We start from the raw sequence: 7125 nt of genomic DNA on the forward strand, positions 1-7125 counted from the left end.
GACTAAATATTCAAATTCATGATATCAAAAATGTATCCGGATTGCTTGATCATTTGAGGTAAAATAAATTTTTAAAAAGCATAATAGAATTTTACATCGTATTGTCAAGTGTATAAATTTACAATATTGTTATAACAACTTTGATAAATAATAGAATTTACAATAAAGTTTTGCAATATTTTTCAACATTTCTAGTTCTCAATTGCACCCCAAATGGACTATAAAATTATATAATATTGGGAAAAAATATCGTACAGAATTATTTTTCAGTTAATTATTGATTTCTTTTTTCATTGAAACTATGTAACATATAAGATTTTCTTTATATTAATCAATATAAGATTCTAATATTGTACAATATAGTTTCCCCTGTATTTGGCAAATTTGTCTCCAATGCTATAAAAGGACGACTTTTGATTATTTTTAATCTAGATATGCTTATATTTTTGTTTTTCATTTACCTTAAGATTTCAACAGGGACCGTTCTGTTCCAGGCGACATCTCTTTCACTGGTCCAGCGAAATATCGAAACAGGACTGTCGATTATAATTGTATACTTAGCTCAATAAGAATATCGTGTGCTTCTACATCTAATTTTGAACTGCTAATTTAATTGAATAACTCCTTTTTTTAATAATTTTGAGTTATGAATGTGATTTGAAGTAAAAAAGAATGCGATTTCACTCTTAATCAATATTTGCTATTAGAATAAATTATGAAAGTTAAATTCAAAAGTAATAGGAGTTAATAGAAGGGACTTTAATATTTTAAAATTTTTCTGAGACTATTTATCTCTTTTTTTATTTTAAGAAAATTAAACATTCAATATTAAGAAAAAATAAAATAATATTCTTTGTAAAACGAGGTTTACTCGCCAAAGTTCTTAATAGTTTGATTAAACATAATAACTTTGACGTTTTCTATTTACAGTTAAAGTTGGATGAAGAATCTTTCAAAAGCAAAATTTTTATATCTATTAATTATTTTTACTTTACTTCTTTTAATTTTCTTTACTAATTTTCCTTTCATTTTCTGTCATTAAATCATTTTACTTGAAAGAAAGGGACGAGATGCGACATTTTATCTGCTCTAATATTGTACAATTTAATTCCTAATATTATATAATGTAGCTTCCCTGTATAGAAAAATGAAATTCTCATTGATGTAAATATTCACAGAATTAAGCCTAATGGCAGCATGAGAAGAAAATTAATCCTTTTTACTTTCGCAATACCTTTTGGTTATTCTTTAATCAGTATCTGCTTTTTTTTCTTCTTCTATATCGCCATTTCACTTGCAACTCGCACTGAAATTCAAATCGGAGTTCTTTCGATAATTAATCAGGGTCTTAGTCACTCGGCTAGTCCCTATTAGCAAAAGGTACTGAACATTATTTCCTTGGTGTTCTTCGATGTTCTGAATGCTGTACAATATCGTGAGGATATCGTTAACAACGTTTTACTTCTTTTTTCACTAATAGGGCTGAGGTGTTCTTGGTACAAGATGATTTACAATATAATTAAGATTAGGGATGACGAATATTTTACGAGCGGTTATTACGTAACCAATATCAAAAAGTCACAAATACCAGTGATCAATACTTTTCAAAGAGGGTTGTGATTCAAATCTTTGATACGATCTTACTGGTGATATTTCGATTACAGGTCTTGGATCATGATATTAAGTAACAATCGATACGATCTGTGAATGGGTTGAAAAGTGAACGAACCGGTTATTCTTGGAATTATCGTATCATTGAATTGCATACCACTGAAATTTATTGGAGTGGTGACTTCACTGGAAAATGCGAAGTCACCGCTCCACTTCGTGGGAGTGACCTTGAATCTCCGATATTCGCATTTGATAATGCACTGTTCCATAAAGATAATTTTTAATTGCTTGTAACATGACTATCTATTCAGTCATGTTACAAGCAACTAAAGATTTCAATTTATGTAAAAAAAAAATTACTAAACGTTAAAAATTTCAAAAAAAAAAAAAAAAAAAAAATCGCTTTTTCTTTTCTGAGTGAAAAATTGAGTATAAAAATACAAGTCCCTCTATGTCGGATTTTAACATTGTTGAAAGTCTCCAAGCAGGAAAAACCTTGTAGCAGTGAAAGTTTCACAAGCCAATTTATTCTAAATATTGCTGGTTATATAATTATAATGCAAAAAAGGCATTATTTTGTTTTTCATGTATTTTTTATGGTGAACATGATACATAGACGATTAATGGTATGAATAATTTATATAAAATTCTTGAAAAAATAAAAAAAAGTACGAAAATTCTAAAAAAATATTTAAAGAATGCAATAGATATATGTGATGCTTGGAAAGAACAAATTTTATAACCGGTTTAGAAATGTAAAAATTTAGGCTATTTATGGGTTCAATGGGGTCAATTCATGTGACGTAAAAGTCACATGTCATGTACCTCTTGCGCATGACATTTAAGTTTCATCCGCACCGTTTTCCTCGAGCAGTCTGCCATTAACATTCTCCGCCAAGTATGAAGCGGATTTTTTGTTTACATTTGGAGTTCTAATTTTTGAATCATTTTCTTTCCTCTTATTATGTGTTAACAGAGGAAATATTGGTGTGCTGATGGATGCATGCTTTAATGCGAAACACAAGTGACTGCCATGATAAAATGTTTTCTTATTTTCCTTTCAACAATCCTGACTTGGGTTGATAGCTTTGGTATAGATTTTTTCAAGCCTTCGAAGTCGGTGATATGCTCCGATCATTTTGAAGAATTCATTCAGTGTGTGTCCATTTATTAAATATAGCTGTTCCAGTAATTTGTTAGAAAAACTATTCGAAGAAAAAGAAATCGGTAAGCGATTTGCCATCAAAAACAATCAAACAAAAACATGAGTGCATTTCTAATTTACTTTATTCACATTTAATGAAATTTCTGATAATTTTGAATATGCTTAGAAGGTTTTAAAATGTTTATATGAATATTAAATTGCATTTTTCTACAAAATTTTATCTAAATTTAATTAACGTACGTAAACAAATTCCTGTTGCAAAAATAACAACTGCTATAATGCTAAACTTAGGTGGAAGTGAATAAATTTCTTAAAGATTTATTTAGTAAGTGAATCCTTTACCAACTACTGAAAATCCAATTTTCTTATTGACTGTTATAATATATATATAATATATGTATTTTATTAAAAGTGCTCTTAATTTGATACTAATTACTAAGCAAAAGATTACTAAGCACAGATTACTAAGCAAAATTATATGAATTCTGATTTCAGTGGAATGTACTCTGCTTCTTCCCAGACTATTACCTTTTCTGAAATAATTGACAGGATCAGCAATTTGCAAAATGAGCTACAAGAACTTCGGGATTCTGTAAGAAAGAAAGAGATTCATTCCAGAAAATATTGGACTCTTTTTTTTTTTTTTTTCTATTTCTTTAACATATCAATCTTGAATTATAAAATTCTGTAAAAGCATAAAAGTATTTCTTTCAACTACTGTTTACATCCTATTTTAATTCTCTCTCTCTCTCTCTCTCTCTATATATATATATATATATATATATATATATATATATATCATGACCTTATTCTTGTTTATTAAATTTACTGTATTATATGTTTTTGTTTTATTTTATGATATTCATTCAATGTAAATTTTATCAATGTAACTTTAGCAATAAAAAAAAAATCATAAATGTTCTGCTTTAAAAGTATATTGTTCAACATTATGTTTTTATTGGTGATAAAAAAAATGTTTAGTATCTAGGATGTTTCTGTTGAACAAAACTGATTTCATCATTTACATTGAGATTCTTGTAATACTGTGTTTATATTATTTCTAAGTGTCTAGAAAAATAAATGTTGATAAATAGTAAATAGTTTTTTTGAATTAGTGACTGCATTAAAATATCCATTTGATTCTATTTTTCCAAATAAATATCATATATATTTTATATATATATATATATATGTAATGTGTAAATAAAAATTATGAAAATGTGATTTTGTTTGTTTTCCTTTAATGATTTCTACAAATTAAAATGAAATAACTGATTCATAAATTGCATAGATTTAAAAAAAAGGTATTTATGCCTTTTATATTTCATAATTTGAAATTGTAAACATAATTTATTCAATATATACTAATTTGAGTTTTATGTTCTTTCCTCTGAGCAAACTGATAACATCAAAGTCTCAATATTTATAAAAGTAATTACATAAGAAAAAAAATATAATAATTTTATTAGTAAGCTTTAAAATATTAACTTATCTAAGACTAATAATTATTTTTAAAAAGAACTAACTGGGGGAACTATATTCATAAGATTCAACATTCAATAATATTTAAATATGTAAAAAAGAACATATGTAATTTTTCAAAAACACTGCCATAGTCATTTGTCAAAATGTATCCTTTGGATAAAAAAGGAAAGAATATAGCGGCACCAAACGAATTAAAAAGCGATGTTAATTAATTATGCAAAAACAATAATTCCATTGAAAATACTAATTAAAATTTTAATATAAGAAATAAAATTATATAACTACGAAAATTTGGATTAACTAATTCAAAATAATATCTTTAAAAAAAAATCAGAAGTTTTTAATAATTGATCGGCTAGCGTAATATTTACTAAACGATGATTTCATCAACGTTATCGGCAGACATCACAACATGCGCAGAACGGTTGAAAATTGAACAGAAGCGGTTTGTTTGGTACATGACACGTGACCGTGAATTGACCCCATAGCATTTTTTAAATATAACTTCTTAATAAATATTTTTTACAGAATTGCTAACTTTTGAGATGGTGAGCCGCTACTGAATAAAGGTAAGCATATTTTAGAAATTACTTAATTTATAAAACATTAAAATAATATGACTAATTTCTCTATAAACAATTTTATCATAAAAACGCAGTTGCTTTTGTTCTGAATAAAGAAATCGGTAAAGTTTCCATAATGTAATGAGTACTAAATGAATTATAATGTAATCAGTAATTTTTAAAGTACTTACTTTTTAAATGATTTCATCTAGAGTTTCCAGTTTACTGAAAATATATGAATATTAAATTATGAGCAGTTAAACTTCTTGCTAATGTATAAAATATTATATGTGCTTGAAAATTCTTATTATTACAAAACTAATATTCATGTCTATTATTAAGGTACATAATCAGGTTTTTCATCTACTGTAACGATAATTTTTGATAACTGAAATCCATACAATTCATAAAAACAAAACTAGTGATATAATTTTCTCGATTTTTGATTTTAGTTAACTGGTTACTAAATAAAAACAAAATTCTAACTTTTAACTGAATTACATATCGAGAATAGCTTTTATTTCCTGGTTATTATTCAAATAAGACATCACTTGTATCTTGAAAAGGTACATTCATATTTTTCTGACAGATAGAAATATAGACACATATCTCAACTAATCTTGGTTCTTATTTGTAACATTAACAACTTTAAATAAACATCATTTGAACAATAAAAAAATACTTACTCGAATTTTTACTCCAAATTAAGTAAGAATTGCGTCTTATAGTAACATTAAAGACATTAGCAACACTGTTTACTTTGGTCAAAATAAATAGAATTTAATGGTTACCTTTCCTTTTAACTATATTGTTATGATTCAGAATTATAAGTTCAGCAAATGTATGAGTTCCTCAATGGCTATAAAATAATAGGCAATTTTAATGAAAAATATTAGCGTAAGTTGCAGTGTTTTTGGTATGTGCAAGATATACAGTAAATTTTTTAGTTAATACACAAGATAGCTATTCCTTTAAAAGCAAAGATAATTTTCATAACAACTTAATTATAGATGTGACATTAATCTTTTCTTTAAGTGTAAAAATTTTTTTTCTTTTTGGATCTTCAAGCAATGCAAGATTTAATTATAAGTTACACAAGCTAAACCCAAGAGATTTTTCTTTTTTGAGGGGGGGATTTTCCGAGTTAGCAAGTGTCATATATATTAAATAACCTATTTAAAGGAACCTATTAAAAGTCCCATATCTTAAATAGCCTAGAGCTATGGCATTCTCAACAAGATGTTTTGGTTTCTTCTTTCGTTGCATCTTTTAATTTCAGATATTTTTTAAATGTCTTTCTTGATATAAAAAACAGTATTTTAGCACTTTTTTCATTCATTCGAATTATATTATTTTTTAACAAATAAAAAAGATATCACAACTAATCACATTTTTGATCATATAAAAATCAAAATCTACAGTCTGTCCTTTTTTTAAAATTTAGTCACCAAATGATATATGTTTAAATTTTTAACTTGGAGGCCATGCTAATTTAGTAAAACGAAAGCATCATACTTGATAGATAGATAGAATTATACTTCGAATTTTAAAAGTTGCTTGAACAGATACTTTTCAGTGCAATTTTTATTTTTAAGGCTTTTAATCAAGTCCTATCAAAGTATTATTTTCATATACGTACATTTGATGCATGAATACGATAAGAAAGCTTACTAAAAATTTCTCAGTATCAAAAAAAAAGTATTAGCAAAGAGCTCAAATTGGAATTGAGTTACTTCATCATATCAAAAAAGATTCAAGCAGTTGAGTAAATGTTGTACCTACATGATTAGTAATTAAAAATAACAGTAGCAAGATGATGCGTACTTAGAATATACAAAGATCTGTAAAAATTCTTTCAAAGATTCTTTCTCAAATCCACAGAATTCGAAATATAGTTAAATTTCATTTTGTCGAAGTCCCAAAAGACTCCTGTAACAGCATTCACAGTTATACTGAATTTAAAAATTTAAATAAAGCTTACCTGGTAATATTGGGTTAAGGAAAAAGTTTTTCATATTTTATCAATAGATAAAATTACCGCCATACATCTGTGTTGATTCTTATATGTTGGTTTAAAAAATAGAAAATGGTAAAAAATTAAAATATCACTTATTTGTTCTTTTTTTCAGCGCATTGGGAAATTATTTCACCCATATAATATTCCTCATCGCTTGAAAAATTATTTTTAACTGATATTTTTTAATTCTCTTGCTCGAAGAATATTCAAGAATGAATCTATTGTTCACGTATGATATAATAAAAGTTGGAATTAATTGTATAAATTGTATTTCTTCTACTTCT

Source organism: Argiope bruennichi, chromosome X2 (assembly GCF_947563725.1).
Source record: "Argiope bruennichi chromosome X2, qqArgBrue1.1, whole genome shotgun sequence".
In the NCBI taxonomy this organism is placed as follows: domain Eukaryota; kingdom Metazoa; phylum Arthropoda; class Arachnida; order Araneae; family Araneidae; genus Argiope; species Argiope bruennichi.